The sequence below is a fragment of the Phacochoerus africanus genome, chromosome 5, assembly GCF_016906955.1.
Source record: "Phacochoerus africanus isolate WHEZ1 chromosome 5, ROS_Pafr_v1, whole genome shotgun sequence".
Classification (NCBI taxonomy): Eukaryota; Metazoa; Chordata; class Mammalia; order Artiodactyla; family Suidae; genus Phacochoerus; species Phacochoerus africanus.
In genome coordinates, this window is record NC_062548.1 from 101,812,153 (window position 1) to 101,835,721 (window position 23,569).

A 23,569-nucleotide genomic window follows, 5' to 3' on the forward strand; every position below is an offset into this window, starting at 1 on the left:
GTGGTGGCTGTGGTTTCAAGGCCTCAGAGGTGCAGATTGGAGTCAGGGCATCCTGTTCTCTGTGGCTGTGGCAGCAGGTGGGGGTGGGGGACAGGTTCCCCTGCAAACAGGCACACGCAAAGGCCCCTTCTCCCTGCCTTCTTACACACATGTGCACGCAGACAGATGGACACCGGGTGGCCCCCGCAGGCTGGCAGCTCTTAGGCCCCAGGCACAGGAACTGCGCAGCTGTCTGTAGCAGACCCACTGCGGGCAGGGAGCTGCTGGCTCCCTTCCCTGTGCCTGAGCTCCCACCTTCACAGCTTCATGCCCAGCACATGGCCTGCCAACCTCATCAGGTCTTTCCTTTGGGGGAAGTCTTGTTCTGCCTTCTTCTGTCCAAACCACATCCCTGTGGGAGGGGTGGTGTATTCAGCCCTCAGTGGGGTCCAGTTGTCCAGCCAGTCCTGGGAGCATGCTGATCCCTGGCTCAGAACCCTGCCATGGCTCCCCAGTGCCCGCCAGGTCCAACCCAAACCCCTGGTCCTGGGCCTCCCCTGCTCCAGGGATCTCCACTTTGAGGGGAGGTGAGGGTGCCCTCTGGAGCCAGGCATCCTGGTTTGAATGCCAGTTCTGTGTGACCTCAGGCAAGTTGCTTAACCTCGCTGTGCCCCAGTGTCCTGCCTCACAGAGCTGTTGTGAGAATTACATAGGTTTATATATGCAAAGCATTTAGCACAGCACCTGCTCTGCAAGAAAGTTGTCAATAAATGATAGCTGGAAAGGATGTCTGTTTCCTGCCAGAAAGGACCTGAGAAATGTCTTCCAATGGGGCTTGTGGCTCAGCTCTCAGCTCTGGCCTTTCAGACTGAGCCAGCAGCTTCCAGGCCACCTGGAAGCTGGCTGGAGACTCAGAGTGCCAGGCCCCCTGGGGGTGCTAAAGCAGCAGGTGGGGGGAGGGGCCTGCACACTGTGGCCTGTAGCCATTTGTGGGGTGGGAGTCCCCTAAGCCCCCATCCCAGCCTCAGACTGGTCCACCACCTGCATCCTCTGTCTTCTGGCCTTGCCAAGGCCTCTCTGCCTTGCAAGGCTCCTGCAGGAAGAATGCCTGTCAACTCTGCCACCTGAGTGCCCACAGCTCCTATTTCCTAGAGCCTCAGTTCCTCAAGAAGAAAGGGAATAAAAACACCCACATCCAGGGAGGTCAAGGATGAGCAGTGCACCACCGAGGCAGCCAGTCAGGGCTGAGTATTGCTACTGGCTGCACCCCAGGCCTGGTGGGTCCCGCCTGCCATGCTGGAGTCCCCGAAGGGAAGAGGGAAAGACCTGTTGATGGAGGGGGGCTGGGATGAACTCTGGGAGCTGAGAGGGAGCACAGTGACCTGGGATGAACTCTGGGAGCTGAGAGGGAGCACAGTGACTGGAGCCGGAGGGTGGCTGGTGCTTCCCCAAAGCGGCCTGAATGAGGGAGGAAGGAAGGGAGGGCGAGCCGAGCACACCCTGGGCCCCAGAGGAAGTTGAAAGCCAGGGCTGTGGTGTGACAGTTCAAGGGCCCTGCACCACAGCGCTCCACTCCACCCGCACCTGCTGACGTCAGTGGGAAGTGCAGGACCCCGGCACCCCACCCCACTGGCTCTGGGTCTGTGAGGCAGGGTCCCAGCCTGGGGCCTCCCCCGGCTCGTCTCTGCACAGGTGGGTGGCTAGTGGTCCCTTGTGTCTTTAGGTCAGCATTGCCCTCTCCCTGAATGAAAAGAGCACCTCTTCATCTCACCCCATGGGCTCACCTCTCCCAGGTGTGACCCTAGAGTCTATTAAACACCTGCATTTTACAGATAAGGAGACCATCTCAGAGAGGTTCAGTAACCTGCCTGAGGTTGCACAGCTTGGAGGTGGCCCAGCTGGCCTTCCAACGCAGGCCCCCCGACATGGAGTTCCTCCCGCCACCTGTGGGCAGGTGGATTCATGGTGGAGGTGCCCTCAGGGAGCCGGAGCAGCCGGCCCTCTTGTTTGTTGAGGAGGAAATGGACACCCAGCACTGGGAGTGAGTGCCCCAGGCCATGCCACAGGCTCCTGGCAGAACCAGGCAGGATTAGAGAACTTTCTTTTGGCACTGCCTGCCTGATAGGAGGGGCTCTGCCGGGAAGTCTCCTTCCTTTACTGCCTCTGGGTCTCTGCTCAGAGGCTACCTCCACAGAGAGAAGCTTTTCGGGGCAGTTCCAGTAGAAGGAGAGCCCTGTCACCCTCATCTCCTGGCCCCGCTTTATTTTCTTTCATGGCACTTATACTGTCACTTGCAGTTTTATGTGTCCAGTGATTTGTTTATTGTCTCCCGCCTTCCCTGAGACTAGAATGTGAGCACCATGACTCCTGTCTTGTTCCCTTGCTTACACTGGTACCTGACACACACTCAGCAGTGTTTTGTGGAATGAATGAATGACCGAATGAGAGGAGTCAGTAGGTAAAGGATGAAGCTGATGCTTACGGGGCAAGTTTGGTGTGAAGACAAACTTCTTAATGGCAAGCTAAATAGATCCTTCTAGGTGGAGGAGGGGAATGAGCAATAATTTAGAAAAGGGAAGAGGCCACGTACAGCCATGCGGTCTGGTACACAGACCATAAAGTGAGTGGTCCCCGCCCCCCGCCAGTTGTACAGTTCTCAACTCGTACAACAGTACCTGGCACCCCAGGGGATGGGGAAGAACCCGACAGTCTTGGGCCCCTCAGCGGGGATGAGCGGAGGCAGCTCTGCAGGTGCCTGCAGCTGGAGGAACAGGCTGTACCTTCCACGAGGACGCCACGTGGTCGTGGTTAGCAGTTTGCCATCCGGTGGCGTTGTCACCACAGACAGTGGTCCAACCAGGGGGAGCAACTGTTATGCTGTTAGCAATCTCTGGTGCCTGGAGTGCCCAGCGGGACGCGGGTGGGGAAACCACCTTGACACACCCCACCAACACCAAACGCGGTGGACGAAGATAATTGAGACAGCTGGAGGGAGGGCTGTTTCCTGAGGCAGCTCTGGAGGCGGAGGACACTGTGTTCCGAGACGTCTCCACTGAGCAGAGGGCTGGCTGAGCCACCGGTCTCGGCCTCCCCCCCCCCCCAGCCCCACAGGCTGGGCACAACAACAATCAGCCTGTGGTGGTGGGGCCCGGCTTCGATGAGTCACCTTGCCCACAGCGGGCCTTGCTGGGAGATGTTATCAGCGCTTCTGCTCACTTAATTCCCTGGTTGACATCACCACCGCCTCCATCCTTTCCTTCTCGGCACTGCAGCCTGCAGCCTGGCGCATCCTGGAAGAGAAGGCGGTGCAGGGCTCTTGCCAGGAGCTACCAGGGCGGGTAAATTAGGACCCTCAGCTCTTTGGCCTTTAGCCTCCGGGCGCTTGGCTTAGTTCCTTGCTGCACACGGGCCTGGGTTCACCTCCCAGGAAATGCCGTCTGGAGTCAGGTCTGAGAGACACCGTCCCACCCCTGCCCCGTACCTGTCCCCTCCCTCCTGTTCAGATGTGGGCCAAGCTGCTCTCCTGGGCAGTGTGTCCAGACCCTGGGGTCCAGTCCCCGAGTCCAGCCCTCCGCTGGCTCAAGCCTTCGCTCCTCAATTCCATCTTGTGCAAGCCCTGCCTCTGACTGCGCTGCCTCCCTGTCCAGCCACCCCGCCCGGGGATACTGCTCCTTCAGAGGTCCTCCAACTCCTTCCTCTGCCACCCCCCCCTCTCGAGGCAGCCTCCTGGGAGCCCAAGCCTGTCCCTTCCCTCCGTAGCCCAGCATTCCCTCTCTCTTCCCCTCAGTGTCACTGTTCCAGTGCTGATCCAATGTGGTCAGTGGCACACGGAGGATGCTATGGGGTCAGCAGAGTGGTGAGTGACAGGGGTGACCAGAGACTGTGCTGTTCCTCCCTTTAGAGACGGACAACAGGGGGGCGAAGCTCAGGCGCCAGGAGAGAGGCTCAGGACCTGGTCTGTGATGGGAGGCTGCCTGAGCCTGGCCTGCCAGGGAGGCGGTGAGGGAAGTGGGTGGGGAGGGTGGGGAGAAGAGCCAACCCTTTGAACTGCCCCAAGAGCAGCCTCTGTGGCCCCAGGAGACAGCGCCTCAAATGTCGCTGCCCTGGGCCAGGGAAGGGGGAAGAGGAGGTTTCTTAACACCAGTCACTTTTACTCTAGTTATTTGACCAAAACGAATTGTTCTTAGAAGGAAGAAGAAGAAGAAAAAAACAACAACAAACAAAAAACCAAAAAACCCACCACTGAGGTCACTTCTATTACCCCAGCAGCTGAGGGAAAGATCCTGCGAGCAGATAACGTACCTGGGCCAGGGCTCTCCCCCAGCCCTCACCCCCTGCACACAATCTCGCCGCCTGGCTACCCTGCACCCAAACCCCAGCTGCTGCCTTGGCATCCTGGAAGGTTCTAGAAGGCCGTTCCAAGTAAGGAGGGGTGGGCCCAGGGGGAGGCCTAGAGGAGCAGGCCTGGGCTTAGCCCCACACACTCCAGTCTTGCTGGGTCTCTGCTTCCCCACATAAGGGGACCCATTGAGGAACCCTTGAGATGTTAAACTGTGTGAAAGTGCTTGGCAGTGACCACTAGCCAGCCTTCAGGCTGGGGTCCTGGAGAGAAGGGAAAAGGGAGTTAGGGAGGTTTTCCGAGAAGAGATTACACCGCAGCAATTTAGAACATGAAATCAGTTGACTACATCTGCTCTTAGAATCTTTTAGGTTCCTTTTCTTTTTTCCTTTCCCTTTTTTTTTTTTTCTTCCCCCTTCGGCTTTTTAGGGCCGCACCCACAGCATATGGAAGTTCCCAGGCGAGGGGTGAAATTGGAGCTGCAGCTGCAGGCCTACATCACAGCCACAGCAACTGGGGATTCAAGCCTTGTCTGCAACCAACACCGGATTCCTGACCCACTGAGCGAGGCTAGGGATTGAACCTGCATCCTCGCAGATACTAGTCGGTTTCATTTCCGCTGAGCCACAACCAGAACTCCTTCGGTTCCTTTTTGACCCCAAATTTTCTTATTAATGCTCTCAGCGATGTGCACACCTTGAGAATGAAGGGTGCCATTGCTGAAGCAGACTCAGCTTGTGTCTGCTCAGACCCCTGGATCCTTTTTCAAGTTTGAGAACCCAGGGTCCTAGGCTTAGTCTAGTGGGTGTTCTGCTGCAGTACTTCCCTTCTTGGCTGCAGACTAAGCTCAAATTCTAGTCAACCCTGCCTGCTTTCCTCAGAGTGTAGCCTGATTTTGGCTGTGGTTTGACCTCTTTTCCCCTCTACCCCTGAGCCCCCAACTCACCTACACTTAACAGAGCACACACTTACCTCAAACGCCTTTATCCCAGACGGAACCTGCTATCTTTCTCTCACGAGTCCCTTCCTTCCCTTGGGTGCTAAGATCTTAGTTCGTGGTAAGACTCCCCACCCCTGAAGCCAGAGGCTGAGTCATCCTTGACCACAGCCTTCTGTCCACCTCATCTGATGAGCCATCTCATCTGGCGGATTCTAACACTGGTATCTTGAGTCTTCATCCCCTCTTCCCCATGCCTCCTGCCCTCCAGTTTTTGTAATAGTTGAGAGCCTCATCTCTTAAGAAAGCCCAGGAGAACCAACTGGATCTCCTGGGCCGTCCTCCAAACAGCTGATATGATGGCACCCGCCCCTCCAGGTGGCTCCCGCCTGCCTCTCTGCCCTCATGTCGCAGCACAGCAGGACGAGAACAGCCCGCGGGCCTGCTGGAGACGGCCAGGCTAGAACGGCTTCCTTACGTCCGCTCAGGCTGCTGGGACAGCCCTTCCCTCCCCGTCAGCCTGCAGAGCGTCCCCCTCCTCCAGGAGGCAGGCCTCCGACTGGATGTCTTAGGTGGGTCACTCCTTCCTCAGCGCCCCGCTCCACTCTGTCCGTTCTATGCTGAGTTTGAACTGCCCTGTGGTGCGTCCCCAAGACATAACCTCAGCCTTCGTCCTCTCTCTACCTGGTCCCCCAGCCCACCAAAAGCACGGGATCCAGTTTTGCCCCTTCCCTGCTAGGGGACCTCAGACAAGTTACTTTCTCTCTGAGCATTTGCATTCTCATCTATCAAATGGGGTACTATCACTACCTACTTCCCAGGATGGGTAATTGAGCCAGTCAAGTGCTTGGCACAGAGCCTGGCACAGCATGAGAGGGTAGCAGATAGCTCTCATGGTTTCCACTCTTGTTATTAATTACTAAGACCTGGGAGAAAGTGCAGATAAGTCAGCACAGCTGACACCTCAGCCCTTCCGCTCCCGAGACTCTCTGGCACAAGCAACGCGGCCCCTTCGCCCCCTCTGCCCTTATTCAAGGCTCTCAGTGCATCCCCTTTCTGGCTGCCTGCTCTCACCACCTAGATAGGGGCATGGGCTAGGCTTCCTTGTCTCCCAGGACCCAGTGCTGTCACATGGGGCTGTGACAGCCAGTGTCAGAACTGTTTTCGGCTTGCGAGCAGTGTGGGCTGCCACGCTCATCTCCCTTATGGCCACTGCAGTGGTTTGCTCAATAAGGCCCCAAAGTGTGCCCCCAACCACACAGGGGGTGAGGTGCTGAACCAGCGTGCTGGCAAACCCAGGTGTTCTGGCTCCAAAGCCAAGACTCTATCCTTTCTGCCACGTGGCTGTCCCTTCTGGTCTTTTTTGCATCTATATGATTCAGTCTCCTCATCTGCACAATGGGCATAAAAATTCCTTCTCCTTCGTCCAGAGGAGAGGCAAAAATGGGGTCAGGATGGGAGGTGGAGACCTTGCCAGGTCCAAGGCAGGCAAGCCTGGCTGGGGTGAAGGCTATAAGGCGATAAACAAGAGGTGAGGGAGGCCCGTCCAGCCTCCACCCTTCTAGCGGCCCAAGTCCTGTGCCTGAGTCCACAGTGCCCCCTGCTGGCAGGTCACCCAGAAGCTCCCTGTGGGCAGCACCAGCCCCAAGCTTCTTTCCCTTCAGTGACCACTGGGAAGGTGTTGCCTCTGCCCTTAGGGAGCTGAGTCTGAGGGTAAACGTGCACCCATGGCTCCGGAAGCCCAAATTAGGGGTGGGAGCCAGGGTTTCTATCTGAGAAGGGCGCTTCCTAGGCTAAGGGGTCCAGCATTTTCCTCTCGTGAACCTGCTGAAATCTCTTCCAGAGAGAAAGATCTGTAGCCTGGTAGGAAGCTGGGTGGTGTGCTCCAAGCCTAGCAGCTACCCCTTGATTAGGGCCACCTCCCACTCCCCCCACCTCTACCCTGCAGGGACCATGGGGGAGACATGAGGTGTGGGCAGATGCTGAGAAATCAGGCTGGGCCCCCTCAACAGCACCCTCGCCACGTGGCGATGGTCCTCTCAGCCCTCCAGAGCCCAGGCCCACCTTCTCCTTTTCAGGACTTGTCTCCCACCAGCCACAGCTTCATCATCTCAGCATTTCCTCAGCCTGATTCTGTGCTGGGTGCTGGGGATTCAGGGAACAACAAGCCCCTAAGAACCCTCTCTGCCACCCCCAGGAGCTCCCCCCACCCCCACCCCACTGTCTTCCCACTCATCCCCAGTATCTTTCCGGCTCCTGGCTCCAGGACTTGCTTTGGAGGAAGGCAGCCTTAACACCCCAGATTAAAATCCAGCCAGCTGTGAGCACCCTCCTGCCCCCTCCCTGGAAAGTCTCCGCTCACCTCCCAACCCTGAGCTCTGCTCACTGTCTTTGAAACTTTCCTTTCAAACTGCATCCTTCCTGGAAAGTTTATAAAAGGACCAGATCACAATCCTCCTCTTCCAGGAAGTCTTCCTGGGTGGATCTCAGCCTCAATGATTTGCCCAAATTCAGTCTTTTCCAGGATCTCCTGGCACACACTGCTGGGTCCTGGGTACATTTATTGTCCTATCTCCCTGACAGTAGCTCCAGGCCTCAGGAGGGAATACCTGCACCACCTCCTTCCCTGGTAAGTCATGGGACCATCCATACATGATCCCTTTACCTCAGTGCTTCTCAGCTGGACACAGTTTTGCCCCCAGGGAGCATTTGGCTGGAGATAATTTTGGTTGTCACAGGTGGGAGGTGGCATCGCTGGCATCTAGTAGACATGAGAGATGCTGCTGAACATGTTCCAGGGCCCAGGACAGCCTCCACAACAAAGAAATATCCAGCCCCCAATGTCAAGACTGTCACGGTTGAGAAACTTTGATTTAAACAAATCCACAGATTAAGGATTAAAATAATGGCCAAAATAGAGGCAGTGGCTCACGCAGGGGAAAGAGGCAGTGCAGGCGTCTCAGACCAGACACCAACTTCCCCCCACATGCCTCCCACACCCCTTTGTGGGCCAGTGGTGTCTTGTGTAAGTGGAGGCGACCTGACCCAGAGGAAGAGGAGCCAGTGCCTAGAGAATTCCTGGGGAAGTGGGCCTTGTGTGGGGAGCCCTTTGGGAGCAGGGGGTGCCTCATTTATGCTATCTGTGAAATGGGGATGGGTGCCGCCTTCCGGCTGGAATGGTCAGTCATTTCCCCCCTGCTGATGGGCTGGAGCCCTCCTGAAGCGCTGAGGCTGGAGTCCCAGCCCTCAGCCCCTTGAACAGATGTGGGGGTTATTGTGGCTCCACTTGCCCTCCTAGGAAACTGCTGGAAGAACAAGAACCCTTTGATAGGCTTCATCAAAGCTGCCTCCACGTCCCCTGGGGGCTGACTGGTGGGGGGGGGGCAGTAAGAGCCTCTAGCTGAGAACAGCTGTGAGGCCCCAATGCAGAGGTGGAGGCTATGAAGGGTGCCCCCTCTTTGGCTGGGGTTAAGAATGTCCCTGAGGCAGGTTGCCTAGGGGAGCCTCGAGGCCCTTCTCTGCGTCCTCCCTGGGTGGCTCGGGTGAGCAGCGCTCTCAGCACCGAGCAGAGCAGCCCTCTCCTGTTGTGAAGAGCTCTTTCACAGTGGCTCTGACTCCCCTGGGGCAGGGGTCTACGAGGAGGGCAGTGGGGGAGCCAGCCCCCTTAACCCCTGGGGGTCCCTGAGGCTCCCGTTAGGGGACCCGAGTGAAGTCTTCCTGGGGCTCCCAGACCTGCCTCACTCAGGGGCCAAGCCTGCCTGGAAACAGCTTGGTCTTTGAGGAGAACAAGCAGGAGACAGAACTAGCATAAAACCTCTCTGCCAGCCAGAGCCCCTCCACGACTTTCCACGATGAAAACACGGCCCCACAGCTCCTCCTATGGGGTGGGGTGTGCGCATGTGCATGCGTGCACACGTGTACACGTGCTGCGGCCACGGGTCTCCCATTGTGGCCGTGGGGTTAAGGGTGTCATTTGGAGTTAGTGCTGGGGCCAAGTGCTGGAATCTCTGCCGAGACGTTTGTTTAATTCCTCAGTTTCCTCATCTGCGAATGAGCCTAATAGCTGTTCCTCCCTCACAGGTTGTCGCTAGGGTTCCATGCAGTACCATGTGCAAAGCCCTGTGCCTGGGGTATAGAGCTGGTGCCCAGTACAAAGGGCAATTGTGGTTGCTGTTATCACCATCGTGGGGTACCATCTTTCCAGATTCCAGTTTCTAGGTAATCTATTGCTTCAGCCTGGTGTGAAAAACAAAGCACTTTCAGGGCGTTTTTTTAAAAAGCATCTGGAGGAGGTATGGCTGGGAGAAGCTTTAGCCCCAGAGTGCCTTGGACATTGGGGGTTCAGTATGACGTCCCAGATGTGGAGGGCTGGGGATGCGGCTGAAATTGGCTGTGTTCCTGCTGCTTTGGGAGCATGTGTGATTTGTGCTCAGTTTGGGTGTGTGGCCCGGCGGTGTTATGTACTCTGGGTGTTGGGAGGGTGCTGGGTTGTGTTTACTAAATGGGAGCTTTTCCCCGGCCTGTGAGCCCGTGAGGCTTTCTCTGGGTTTATGTGCCTCACTGTTTCCACCTATCTATCTCTCTACCTTTCTCTCTCTTTCTCCTCTCTCTCTCCCCCTTTCTTTTGTTTTTAAATTTAATTTTTTTTTTTATCGAGGTAGCATTGGTTTGTAACATTGGTTTCACGTGTACAACATTGTTTTTCTACCTCAGTATACCACACAGTGTGCTCACAACGGAAAATACAGCCTTCGTCTGTCACCATATAGTCGCTCCCTTTTACCCCTTTCGTCCTCCCCACCCCCTACTCCTTCCCCCGTGGTAACTGCTACTCTGTTCTCTGAATCTAAGTGCTAGTTTACATTTGGGTTTGTTCCTTTATTTTGGTTTTTGTTTGTTTTTAGATTCCACATAGGAGTGAAATCATTTGGTATTTGTCTTTCTCCGTATGACTTATTTCACTTAGCATGTTACCCCCAAGGTCCATCTATGTTGTCACAAATATATATACATATATTATATAATATCTTTATCAATTCATTGTTAATGGTGCCTCACCAGTTCTTAAAGGCACATGTCTGTGCACCTCTCCTTGGTTTTGCTGCCGTGTGTGTTTTTGTGGGTACCTGGTCTTTGGGTCCTTTTCACTGGTGTCCCTGTAGGCTTGATCTGTGGGAGCCGCAGTTGAGTGAGGGGCCTCAGGGCTGAGGGGGATGGAGGGGGACAGGCCGCTTCCTGGGGAGGGCTGGGTTTGGAAGCCATGTTGGGTTTGGACACGTCCTTCTCATGCAAGCAGAGGTTAAAGATTCTTCTTGCCTAAAGTAAATGGTACTTAACTAAATCTAACTCTGAGCAGAGAGGGAGCTTAGAGCTCTTCCCTGGACCAGTTCTTTCATTTTACTGACTGGGGAGGGGGAGTCCTGAGACCAGCAGTGACTAGGAGGGTGGAGGTGTGCACTGCTAGGGCTGTGGGCTGCTGCCAGGCATCTCCTGGGCCTCACTCCCTTCCCCAAATGGTCCATTTCCAGGACCAGGCCTCAGGCAGAGGTAGGAATCTCAGCTGGGAACCTGGGCTGGACTTTCAGCTGGGCCTGGGCAGGGCCTTTTCTGGGAACAGGCTCTTGGAGGGGATAGGGTTCCCCCAATAAACAATGCATCTTTATTTTTTAGTGTCCCAAATATTGCATGGGACATGCTTATATTAAAAATGATTTGCAGGAGTTCCTGTTGTGGTGCAGCGAAACAAATCCACTTAGGAAACGTGAGGGTTCCATCCCTGGCCTAGCTCAGTGGGTTAAGGGTCTGGCGTGGCTGTGAGCTGTGGCGTAGGCTGGCAGATGTGTCTCCAATTTGACCCCAAGCCTGGGAACCTCCATATGCCACAGGTGCGGCCCTAAAAAGCAAAATAAATAAACAAATAAATAAACGTCGCAAGTCTCACTTAAAAATGAAAAAATGTAGATGTAAAAAAAATGATTTGCAGAGTTCTCGTTGTGGCTCAGCGTGTTAAAAAACCTGACATAGTATCTATGAGGATGTGGGTTTGATCCCTGGCCTTGCTCAGTGGGTTAAGAATCCGGCGTTGCTGCAAGTTGTAGTGTAGTTTGTAGCTGTGGCTCAGATCCAGTGTTGCTGTGGCTGAGGTGTAGGCCAGTAGCTGCCGCTCTGATTGGACCCCTAGCCTGGGACCCTCCAAAGGCTGTAGGTGTGGCCTTAAAAAAAACAAAAAGATTCACATTGGTCTGAAATTCAGAGTTAACTGAGCATCCTATGATTTTATTTGCAACTCTATTTCAGGGCCAGGGGACTGGGGGCTGGTGAAGAAGTGGGGAGGATTCAGCCACGTTCCACCCAGGGACAGCTACCCCAGGTCCACCCAAGTCAGCTTCTACCTGTTGAGTGTTTCCTGGGGCCAGCCTTGTGCCAGGAGCAGTGAGGGTGACATGCTTGGAGACCCATGGCTCTGCCTGAAGGCCCACATGCTCCAGCTCAGTGGGCCTGGGTGTTGGAGCAAGGTCACTGCCCCGGGTCTGGAAACCAAACTGGTCAACAGGAGCTCTCCTGCAGATGTGGCCACCATTTTCCAAAAGTCAAGAGAGATAGCATTGTGATGAATAAAATGCACATTTGTTTAAAGGCAAGCATTACATAATAGCTTTTGGCTCTTAAGGCTTTTTCTCAAGAAAAATACCAAAAGTAATTACTAGGGGAGAAGGACGCTCTGGGGTTTTCATACTGGAAGAAATCTGAGGACTATTAAGATTGAGGACTCTAGGATTTGACCTTTCATAGACTGTGGACCCAATGGACATCTGGTGAAGCCTATGGACTTTTTCTTGTAAAGGTTTCAAATATATAAAATCAAACCCACAAAACTGCAAAAGAAACCAGTGGTACAGAAATACAGATATCAAAACATAAGGGAAACAGCCTTATGAATGAGTAATAGATAGACATGCTTCTTTATTGACGCTTTGGTGGCGATCATTTTAAAGTGATGATGGGTAGATATTTCCAAAGATTGGCCACAATTCTAATGTGATCTCAAAATGTCTGTGATTTCTATTGGTGACAAAGTCACAATTTCTGCAAATAACTGCTGTAGATTTTTCCCTGCATGCACAATGGAAGGAAATGCTCACTCTCAGAGGCTAGTGAAAAATATATAGGTTTTTCCCATCCAAAGTCATGCATTCCTGAATTCTATCTACAGACCTCTTTGGGCTGGGGGTGTTTATGGTCCTTAGGTTAAAGGCACCTGCTCTAGAGGGAAAGCCCGCAAGAGGGACTTCGAATAGAGCACAGGCGAGAGTCACTCATGCTCAGAAACTGGGAGAAATTAGACAGAAACATTATGAGCAGCCTGAGGGTGTGTGTCAGTGTGTAGATGGCCTGTGTCTACCCGTGGGACCCCTGGGAAGACCCTAAGGTTGCTCCCACTTGCACTGCCTGAGCCAGCCTTGTAGTTCTCGGGTTAAGCATTGCCTGCTGTGTCCTCTGTCTGTCTGTCTGTCTGTCTGTCTCTCTCTCTCTCTCTCTCTCACACACACACACACACACACACACACACACACACACGATCTGAACGTCACCCACCTTCCAAGGACAGCCCAAATATCCTCAGAAGAGCACCTGTGGGAAAAACAAGCTTGAACTTTATTCTGTTGTCAAGTACTCCTTGACTTTTATGCCATTGTCAAGTTCCCCCTGACCACTGAGTCAGCCATGAAGAGGATAGAAGACAACAGCACACCTATGTTCACTGTGGCAGTCAAGGCCAACAAGCACTAGCTCCAACCGGCTGTGAGGAAGCTCAATGACCTTGACATGGCTAAGGTCAACACCCTGATCAGGCCTGATGGAGGGAAGAAGACTCCTGACTATGATGCTTTGGATGTTGTCAACACAATTGGGATCATCTAAACTGAGTCCAGGAGTTCCCCGGTGGCTCAGTGGATTTAGGATCTGGGGTTGTCACTGCCATGGCTCTGGTTACTCCTGGGGCATGGGTTCGATCCCTGTCCTGGGAACTTCTGTATGCTGCAGGTATGGTCAGAAAAAAAGAAAACTGAGTCTAGCTGGCTACTCCTAAACATAACATTTTTCACTATTTAAAAAAAGGCACGGGGGGTGGGGGGCGCGGGTCTGGAGAGAAGGCTCTGAGGGGAGGGCCTCAGGCAGAGCTGGTAACCTGGTGAGAAGGAAGCCCTGGTTTTTTATTTTTATTTTTGTTTTTTAAGTGGTAGAAGGACTCACACAATACAAACACAAATGCCGATGTGAACATCCATAAGCAACTTATAAGCATATTGTCACAGGAATGAGGACATTATAATGAGGAATTCATAAATAATGTCCTCTCACAGGTGTCAACTCTAACCCCAGGATGACTGCTTGTTAAAGCATTAAGCTGCTAATCCAGATTATCTGCATTCCAAATATTTGACACTGGAATTAATCTTGAACTCACTGTGGATCAATGCCTTTAAATTTTTTTTTTTTTCTTTTTTCAAGGCTATTTGAGATATAACTGGCATATAACATTGTGTAAATTTTTTTTTTTTTGATCTTTTTCGTCTTTTTCTAGGGCCACACCCACGGAGGTTCCCAGGTTAGGGGTCGAATCGGAGCTGTAGCCGCCGGCCTACACCACAGCCACAGCAACACGGGATCCGAGCCGCGTCTGCGACCTACGCCACAGCTCACGGCAACGCCGGATCCTTGACCCACTGAGCGAGGCCAGGGATCGAACCCTCAACATCATGGTTCCTAGTCGGATTCGTTAACCACTGCGCCACAACGGGAACTCCCCGAGATCACACTCTTGACTTATTTCGAGAGGCCCTGGTCCTGAGGAGACTGCAGGCACCTTTGGAATGAGGGGAAGGGAGGTGGGGGGAGGGGAGCAGGAAGGAGGGTGTATCCAGCCTGGGTTTTGCCTGGTGGGGTAAGACAGCACAGGGTAAGATGCAGGAGGGAGGAAACCATGAGGAAGTTTCTAGAAATCTGGGCCTTTTGCCTCCTTTCTGAACTTTCCTTCTCCTTACCCTCCTCCCATCCAGAACCAGGATCCTATTTCCTCTTTTCTTCAACAACTCAAAACAGATTTAATCTTTGGGGATGGTTCTGTGAGGGAAACTTATAGAGGCAAATTGGTCTCTGAAGTTGAAAGAGAAATGTATGTATCTCGAGCGTCTGAAAATAAAAAGTCTGGAGTTCCTGTTGTGGCTCAGTGGTTAACGAATCCGACTAGGAACCATGAGGTTGTAGGTTCGATCCCTGGCCTCACTCAGGGGGTTAAGGATCCGGTGTTGCCGTGAGCTGTGGTGTAGGTGCAGCCCTAGAAAAGGCAAAAAGACAAAAAAAAAAGAAGAAAAAGAAAAGAAAAGAAAAGAAAGAAAAGAAAAAGTCCATTTGGCATGTGAAGCTTCTCACATCTCGAGCTGCTGTCCACCTGCGTCCTGCCTGAGGTGGATATCACCTAGGGTCACACTCCAGGGTTGGTGTCCCTCCCCTACTCCCACCCCATAGGGATGGGTCCCATGTCTGTGGTCCTTGGAGTCAAAAAAACCTTTTCCCACCAACCTTTATATTCCACCAACCTGGTAGGTGACTCCACCTACCAGGAGTTGCCAGGCCAGCATTCCTCATACTGTCTTCTGAGCACGTCATGAAATGTAATAAAGTACCTTTGACCCTTGAACAACATGGAGGTTAGGGGTGCCAACCCTTGCTCAGTCGAAAATCTTTGTATAACTTCTAGTCATCCCTCTGTCTCGGCATCCGCAATTCAACCAATCGCGGATTGCGTTGTATTATGGTGTTTACCACGGAAAAAAAACCAGAGTGTAAATAGATCTGCACAGTTCAAACCCATGTTGTTCAAAGGCCAACTGTGTCCTCCCACAGATGTGCAAAAGTAGCAATATTTTCCTTTAAAATTTATTTTGGAAAATATGTGTATGGAAAGTGACGAGTATGTGCGCACGTGGATTGTTATGTGATAATCCACCTTTGCAACATAGGATGTTCTATCCAAAGATGGCTGGAACTCACACTGGGGCTTGTGCATTGCAGGACCGATGCTGAGATGCTGTGGTCTGATACATTGGGAAATGCCGTATTGGACTGTGAGATCCTTGAGGACAAGAGTCAGGACTGGTGTCCCTCATAGTTGGTGGACTGCTACATTGGGGGTCCCCAGGGATCCACACGTGTTCTGGTCTTTATGCTCTCGTATAGTCCTCTCCCACATGTGGGACTGGGCATGTGACTGGCTCTGGATGCCAAGCCTAGATCCGATGAGTGCTTGCTTCTCCTCTTGGAGCTTGTCCTCTTGAGGAAGACAGCCACCAAGCTGTAAAGAAGTGTGGGCAGACAAGTGAATGACAAGACAGCAGCACTGGGAGATTGTGAGGCCACGAGGAGGAGCTGAGGCACCAAATACCTTAGTGAGGTCTTCTTGGACTTTCTAGTCTAGCCCAGCTGAGTGAGTGGCATGAGCTGATATCACCCAGAGCAGAAGAACCACCCAGCTGAGCTCTGCCCAAATTCCCGATCCACAAAATCATGAAAAAGAACCAACTGTTGCTGTTTTGAGCTACTAAGTTTTGGGATAGTTTGTTACAGAGCAATAGATAGTAGGCTGTAATAAATGTGTGAGCAATGGGTGGGAGGCAAATCACAGCTCCAGCTATGGGGCTATTCCCTTGCTTACACTGGTCCTGGATACTCCTTAAGCCATGATCACATATATTTTCTGCTGTGATTCTTGTGATGGTTAATTTTATGTGTCGACTTGACTAAGCCACAGGAGTGCCTGGATAATTGGTCAAACATGTTCTGGGTGTTTCTCTGATGCGATTTTTGAATGAGATTAGCATTTAAAATGGTAGACCAATAAAGTAAATTGACCTCCACAAAGTGAATGGGCCTCATCCAATCAGTTGAAGGCCTGAATAGCTCAGCTGGGTGGTTGAATAGAACAAAAGGCTAACCCTCTCCTGAGCAAGAGAGAATTCTCCTGCCTGACAGCTTTCAAGTGGGGATGACTTTTCCTGTTTCTACGGCAACCTGCCAGCCTTCGGACTTGAACTGGAATATTGATTGGCTCTGCCGATTTGGACTTAACAGCCTCCACAACTGCATTAGCCAATTCCTTATAATAAATTTCCTTATCTGTAGATCTAGAAATTCTAGATCTCTAGTTATATGCTATTTGTTTGTTTCTTTGGAGAATGCTGAATAATACAGAGTAGAGTACTGAGAGGCAGGTGCTGCTATAAATGAACCTTTATCTTTTTATTTATTGGCCACACCTGCAGCATGGGCAAGTTCCCAGATCAGGGACTGAACCCTCACCACAGCGGTGAGCCACAGCAGTGACTTGAGTCCTAGCAGTGACAATGCTGGATCCTAACTCACTAAGCCACCAGGGAACTCTCATATAACAAACATTTAAAACATGGACGTGACTTTTGAACTGGGTAATGTGTAGAGGTTAGAAGAGTTCTTAGGTGCCTGCTGGAAAAATCCTAGATTGCTCTGAGGGACTGTGGGTGGAAATATGAACATTAAAGACGATTCTGGTGAAGACTTAGAAAGAAAAAGAGAGAGCTGTAGAGAAAGATGTAGATATATCATCCTGAAGAAAATGAGGCTGGAACATAAACACTAACACAGCTTCTGGTGGGATCTCAGGAGGAACACAGTACTGGAAGCTGGGAGGTAAGGCGATCCTTGTTATAAATTAGCAAAGACCTTGGCTCACTTGTGTCCCTGTGTTTTGTGGAAGGCAGAACTCGTGTGTGACAACCTTGGATATTTAGCGGAGGAGACTGCTAAGCGAAATGTTGAAAATGTGGACTGGCTTCTCCTTACCACTCAGAGTCAAATGTGGGTGGGGAGAGATACATTTAAGGAACTGGGAAGCAAAATGGAACCAGAATTCGAAGATTTGGAATATTCTCAGCCTCTCCATTTTTCAAAAGCATCATTGGGAGAAAAGACCAAGGGTGCAGCTGGATGATCACTCCATAAAGGGATTACCCACATATTTTGTCAGCCATCTCAGCGGAAGCCAGGACTAGAGGTGGGATCATACTAGCAGAATCTCTGCCAGCAGGGACTCAAGGGGAGAGAAAAGGGAAAGAAGGAAGGCTGTCAGATTTCTGGAATTGACAGCGCCGTAGAGTATCCAGCCTCAGATGTGCTTATCCTTCGAGAAAAGGGAAAAAATGACCATGAATTTGATTGAGGGATCATGGAGGCTACCACTCCCACCGCAGGCCCAGGAGACAAGGCTGTTTCACAGGGCAGGGCCACCCCCTCGGTTTCAGAGGGCCAGGAGGCCACCATTCAGTGCTGCAGGGGCAAGGCTGCCAGCAGAGCTGCGGGGGCAGGGCCACTGCCTAGGGTCATGGGGTGATGCTACTGCCCCAGTGAGCATGGGGGTGGGACCCTGACCTCAGGAGGATCACTCTGGAGCCTGAAGATCAAGTGGAATTTGCCTGGCTAGTTGTGGCCTGGCTTGGAACCTGTAACCCCTTCCTTCTTTCCACTTTTTCTCGTTTGAAATGGGAATGTCTGTTCTAGGCCTGTCCCACCCTCGCGTTTTGGTTGGAAGTACCTAGCTTGCCTGGTTTCAAAGGTTCACAGCTGGAGAGGAATCTTGGCTCAAGATGAATCAGGAGTTCCTATTGTGGCTCAGTGGTTAACGAATCTGACTAGGAACCATGAGGTTGTGGGTTCGTTCCCTGGCCTTGCTCAGTGGGTTAAGGATCCTGCGTTGCCATGAGCTGTGGCGTAGGTTGCAGACGCGGCTCGGATCCCTTGTTGCTGTGGCTGTGGTGTAGGCTGGTGGTTACAGCTCCGATTAGACCCCTAGCCTGGGAACCTCCATATGCCGAGGAAGCGGCCCAAGAAATGGCAAAAAGACAAAAAAAAAAAGACCAAAAAAAAAAAAAGAATCACACCTTGACTCTCACCAGTATCTGATTTAGATAACATTTAGCTAGACTTTGGACTTGGAATTGATGCTGGAATGGGTTGAGCCTTTTGGAGATGTTGGGATGAGGTGAATGTATTTCGCAAATGAGAAGAATGTGAATTTGGGGGAGCTAGATGGCAGAATGTTATGGACGGAATTGTGTCCCCCAAATGTACATGTTGCAGCCCCAACGCCCCACGTGACGGCATTTGGAGATGGGACCTTTAAAAAAGAATCACTAGATGTGAACATGTGGAATGAATAAGCAAGGGGGTCCTACTGTACAGCACAGGGAACTATGTCCAATCTCTTAGTGCAGAACAGGATGGAAGATAGTATGAGAAAAGCAATGTATGGATATGTATGCCTGGGTCACTGCTGTACAGCAGAAATTGGTACAACACTATAAATCAGCTGTAATATTTTAAAAATATTTTTAAAAAAGTCCTTAAGGTTAAATGGGGGAGTTCCCGTCGTGGCGCAACAGAAACGAGAATCCAATTAGGAACCATGAGGTTGCGGGTTTGATCCCTGGCTTCACTCAGTCAGTTAAGGATCTGGCGTTGCCATGAGCTGTGGTGTAGGTCACAGACGCGGCTTGGATCTGGCGTGGCTGTGGCGTGGGCTGGCGGCTACGGCTCCAATTTGACCCTTAGCTTGGGAACCTCCATATGCCGTGGGAGTAGCCCTAAAAAAAAAAAAAAAAGTTACATGAGGTCATAAGGGTGGGGCCCTAATCCAGCAGTACTGACATCTTTATAAGAGACACCAGAGAGCTCTCTCTGTCCTCATGTACACAGAGAAAAGGCCAAGAAGGTGCATCTGCCAGCAGAGGAGGGAGTGTCAGCAGAAACCAAACTGGTCGGCAGCTTGATCTTGATCTTGATCTTCCAGCCTCAAGAACTATGAGAAAATACATTTCTGTTGTTTAAAGTTCTCAGTCTATGATATTTTGTTATGGCAGCCTGAACAGACAAATGCAATTCCCCACAACAATTGATGAGTGAGCGGCTCATGCAGGCTTGGAGTTGAGTTGTTGCATTCAGTGATCCAATTACTCAGCCTATATTTAAGTTCGACTATGTGTCAGACACTGTTAGACTCTGGGTTTCAGTGGCAAGCAACACGGTCACAGTTCCTGTCCTTGTGGAGATTATTTTTATTTTATTTATTATTATTATTATTATTTTGCTTTTTAGGGCCGCACCTGCAGCATGTGGAGGTTCCCAGGCTAGAGGTCCAATCGGAGCTGTAGCTGCTGGCCTATGCCAGAGCCACAGCAACACCAGATCCAAGCCTGTCTGTGACCTACACCTCAGCTCTCGGCAATGCCAGATCCTTAACCCACTGAGCGAGGCCAGGGATGGAACCTGCATCCTCGTGGTTCCTAGTCAGATTTGTTTCCTCTGCGCCACGACGGGAACTCGTCCTTGTGGAGTTTAAAGTCATGTGAGGGAGATGACCTTCATCAGTTAATAACTCACAAGACATAAAATCATAACAGCGATGAGTGCTATGGGGGGAGGTCCCCTAGTCAGGAAGGTCAGGGAGGGATCTTGGAGAAGTGACACCAGACCTGAGAGATGAAGGGCGATTAGGAGTAAATTAGGTGGAGAAGAAAAGGAATGCTGTTCCATGCAAAAGGAACAGCATGTGCAAAGAGTGCTTCCACCAAGGAGGGAATTGGAGGGTGTCCTGGGAACCAGGAGAAGGCCACCCTGTCTTTCTAGAGTGGAGAGAGGCAGGGTGGGGAATCAGGTGGGTGCCTCATGCTGGGAAGACCTCTGCATGACTTTATCGTACGAGCGGCAGAAAGCCACTGAGCTGTCTTCAGCTGGGAGCTGTCCTGGTCAGAGTGGCGTTGACTGGCCTGGGGCCAACGGAGACCAACATGGAGGCTGTTGCGGGGTCCGGGGGAGATGTGCTGGGGGTTGGGCCAGAGTGGTAGCAACGAGGTGGAGGGAAGGGCTAGACTGGAGGGCTATGTATTAAGGTAAAACAGCTGGCCTTTGGTGCTGCAGTGTGTATGGGAGGTGAGGCTGGGGAGGAGTTAGGGATGACCTCAAGTCCTTGAATGGAGCACCTGGGATGGTGGGGCCACCCAGTGAGGGAGAGAAGATGGGAAGGACCAGGTCAGGGAGGGGGGCAGCCACTTACGGACTGGGTGAACGTGGCAGGCACGTTTCAACCTCTGCGTGCCGTGGTTCCCTACCACGTGCTATGGGTGACATGATGTCTGCAGAGTCTGACTCAGAGCAGGGGCTCCTGTGTATCTAGGCCCCTGCCTTTCCCTCTAGGCGGTGGATTGAACGGATGCTACTGTCCCCATTTTATTTTATTATTATTTTTGATAATTTGCATTTTTAATTTTTTATTTACTTATTTTTTAATTTACTTTTTTTATATACGTAAAACCTTTAATAGTTGGTAAGGGGGAACAAAGAACTAGCTCCACATCCTGGACAATCTACCATCCTTAGGGCATGAGCTTTGGTTAGTTAGATCAGCAGTGGTGAAGAATATGGATTCAGTAATCCACACGTCTCCCTCATGGGTGGCAGCATGACTGTTCACTATTACCTCCAGACTGTATCCCTAGCTTTTATTTATTTATTTTTATGATTTTTATTTTTTCCATTTTTGCTGATTTACAGTGTTCTGTCAACTTTTTGCTGCACAGCCAGGTGACCCTGTCACACATACATGTATGCATTCTTTTGTCTCACATTATCATGCTCCATCACAAGGGACCATAGTTCCCAGTGCTATGCAGCAGGATCCCCTTGCTTATCCATTCCCTTACTGTCCCCATTTTAAGGATGCGGAAGCTGAGTCTCATCCAGAGTCCCACATTGTTGGAAGCAGGCTCACAGAGAGGTCGTGGGAAGGACATTGCCTTTCTGCCAGGCTGCCCTGAACATCGGCTTGCAGATCCTGAGAGCTGCCATGATCCATTTATCAGCTGCTCAGTCACCATCACAGGCCTGGTGCGAGATGGGAAGAGGGGACAAAGTTCTGGCGGGAAATGCAGTTGGGGGAGGGGACAGAGGCGTGTTGGCGTGAGGGTAGGCCCCGAGTCCTTAGAAGGGCAGGAAGAGAAATACTAAACAGCCAACTTCCAAAATGTAGTGTCCTCACAAAGTTTGTTTTTCATTCACACAAAGTCCAGGGTGGGCGCTCTGATTGGCAGGCGACCTGCCTCTGGGTGGAGAGGCCCCCTGGCTCCTTCCATCTGCGGCTGTGCCATCTTCTAGATCACGAGGTCAAGGCAGGGGGCGGAGAGGTGGATGGGGCACATCTGCTTCTCAACATCCTCAGCTCAGAAGAGAGACAGGTTGCTTCTTCTCATGCTCTACCAGCTCAATGGCAAAGGAGCTGGAAACATCCTCCAAACGGGTGCCTAGGAAGAGGAGACAATGAGTTTAGTGCCAAGCCTTGCTGAGAAGGGACATTTGAGCAAAGACAGATGCTGACATATGAGGACACTTGTGGAAGGGCAAAGGGAGCAGCAGGTACAAAGATCCTGTGGTAGAGCTGGCCCGCCGCGTTCAGGGCTGAATTGTGTTTTTTTTTTTAAATTGCCTCACCGATGGCATTAGGAAGTTCCCAGGCCAGAGATCGAACCCACGCCACAGCAGCAACCTGGGCTGCTGCAGTGACAATGCTGGATCCTCAACCTGCTGTGCCACAAGGGAATTCCAGGACCCTGATGTAAACAATCCAGGCAGAGATGGTGGCAGTACCAGCGCGTGGGGCGCGGGGAGAAGTGATGAGGCTCTGAATCCATCTGTAGGCAGATCCCTCCTTTCCTTGCTTCCCTCCTTTCTCAGTTTTCTAGAAGGGATGAAAGAAGACACACTGAGGCCTGTCTACTTCTATGCCCTTTTCTGGAGGGTAAACCCCATGAGGGCAAGGACCGGGCCTGACTGCTCTCCTCGCCCTCACGCCTGGCACCGGGAGGGCCCAAGGCCAATGTCTCTAACGTGTCCACGGAGCGAAGGTACATCCCCCTGAGTCATCAGTTTCCCGGGGCTGAGCCCCGGCCCTGCTGGTCAGCATACTGCTCAGTGACCTGGAAGGCTTTCCTGGGGCCCGGCCACCCCCACCCCGACTCTGAAAAGACCTCCCACAGGAGGTCGGGGGATGCGGACGAAGGAGATGGGGCTCAGAGTTGTGAGGGCATCATGGGGACTCCTGCTGGGAAGACGACGTCACAGGTGCTTCACAGGGTCTTGGATGTGCCCACCTGCTGGGTGCAGGAAGTGACCGGAGGCACTGACAGCTGTGCCAGGAGAGACCCCGGCTCGGTGTGGAAGCTTGCCTTGCCCTGCGCCTTCCTTGGTGTGTGGATGGACCCCCAGCGGCCTCTGAGGGGCCTCTCGAGCTTGGTCCCCGGGGTGCCCTTTACCCACTGTCCTGAGACACCTTTCCCACAACACCCCTCACCCTGAGCTTTTACAGACCCCTGGGGGCAGCTGCTGTTTCCAGCGTCTCAGGCTCTGGGTGTCTCAGAGCCCCCGGCCTTCAATTCAAAACGTTGCTGCAGGCTTCCGGCCTTCTCCTGAAGCCCGTTCTGAGAGCTGAGTTTCCTGTGCTCTCACGCCACAAATTAACTGCCTTTGCACTTTTCCCACAGGTTTTCACTCATTCTTGTGGCAGCCATGAAGGGGTGGTGGTTACAAGCGTGTGAACTCTGGAATCAGACAGATTGGAGCCGTGTCGTAGCTTCTCCCCTTACGAATGGTCACAGGAGCAAAGCCCTCTGAGCCTCAGTTTGTTCATCTGTAAAATGAGGACAGTCATTGTAACGACCTAAGAGCTCGATTGTGAAGATTAAATTGAGGAAGTGACAAAACGCCTAGAACCACAATGAATGCAGTTTTTTTTTGGTTTGTTTGTTTGTCTTTTTAGGGCTGCACCCACGGCATATGGAGGTTCCCAGGCCAGGGGTCAAATTAGAGCCGTAGCTGCCGGCCTACACCAGAGCCACAGCAGTGCAGGGTCTGAGCCGCATCTGTGACCTACACCACAACTCACGGCAACGCCTTGGGATCCTTAACCCACTGAGCGAGGCCAGGGATCGAACTTGGGTCCTCATGGATGCTAGTCAGATTTGTTTCCACTGAGCCATGATGGGAACTTCCTGAATGCAGATTATTATTACCCTTAATAGCAACCCCAAAGAGAGGCAGGGCTCTCAGTGCAGGCCAGCAGCCCGGCCGGCTCCGAGCCCGCTCCTGCTTCCACCAGCCTCTCGGGCAAGTTCCACTTCAGGCCAGAGCCAGATGAGAAAGCTCTGCGTGTGCTGAGCCTTCGGGGGAGACTG

General features: G+C 52.1%; 1 long non-coding RNA gene across 1 annotated transcript; it reads left to right on the forward strand.

Annotated features, from left to right (window-relative positions):
* Nucleotides 1–4,931: 4,931 nt before the first annotated feature.
* LOC125128120 (uncharacterized) lies at nucleotides 4,932–23,113 on the forward strand. The gene is made up of 2 exons (XR_007135145.1): nucleotides 4,932–9,473; nucleotides 22,880–23,113. It is a non-coding gene; the product is annotated as an uncharacterized LOC125128120 (long non-coding RNA).
* The last annotated feature ends 456 nt before the right edge of the window (nucleotides 23,114–23,569 follow it).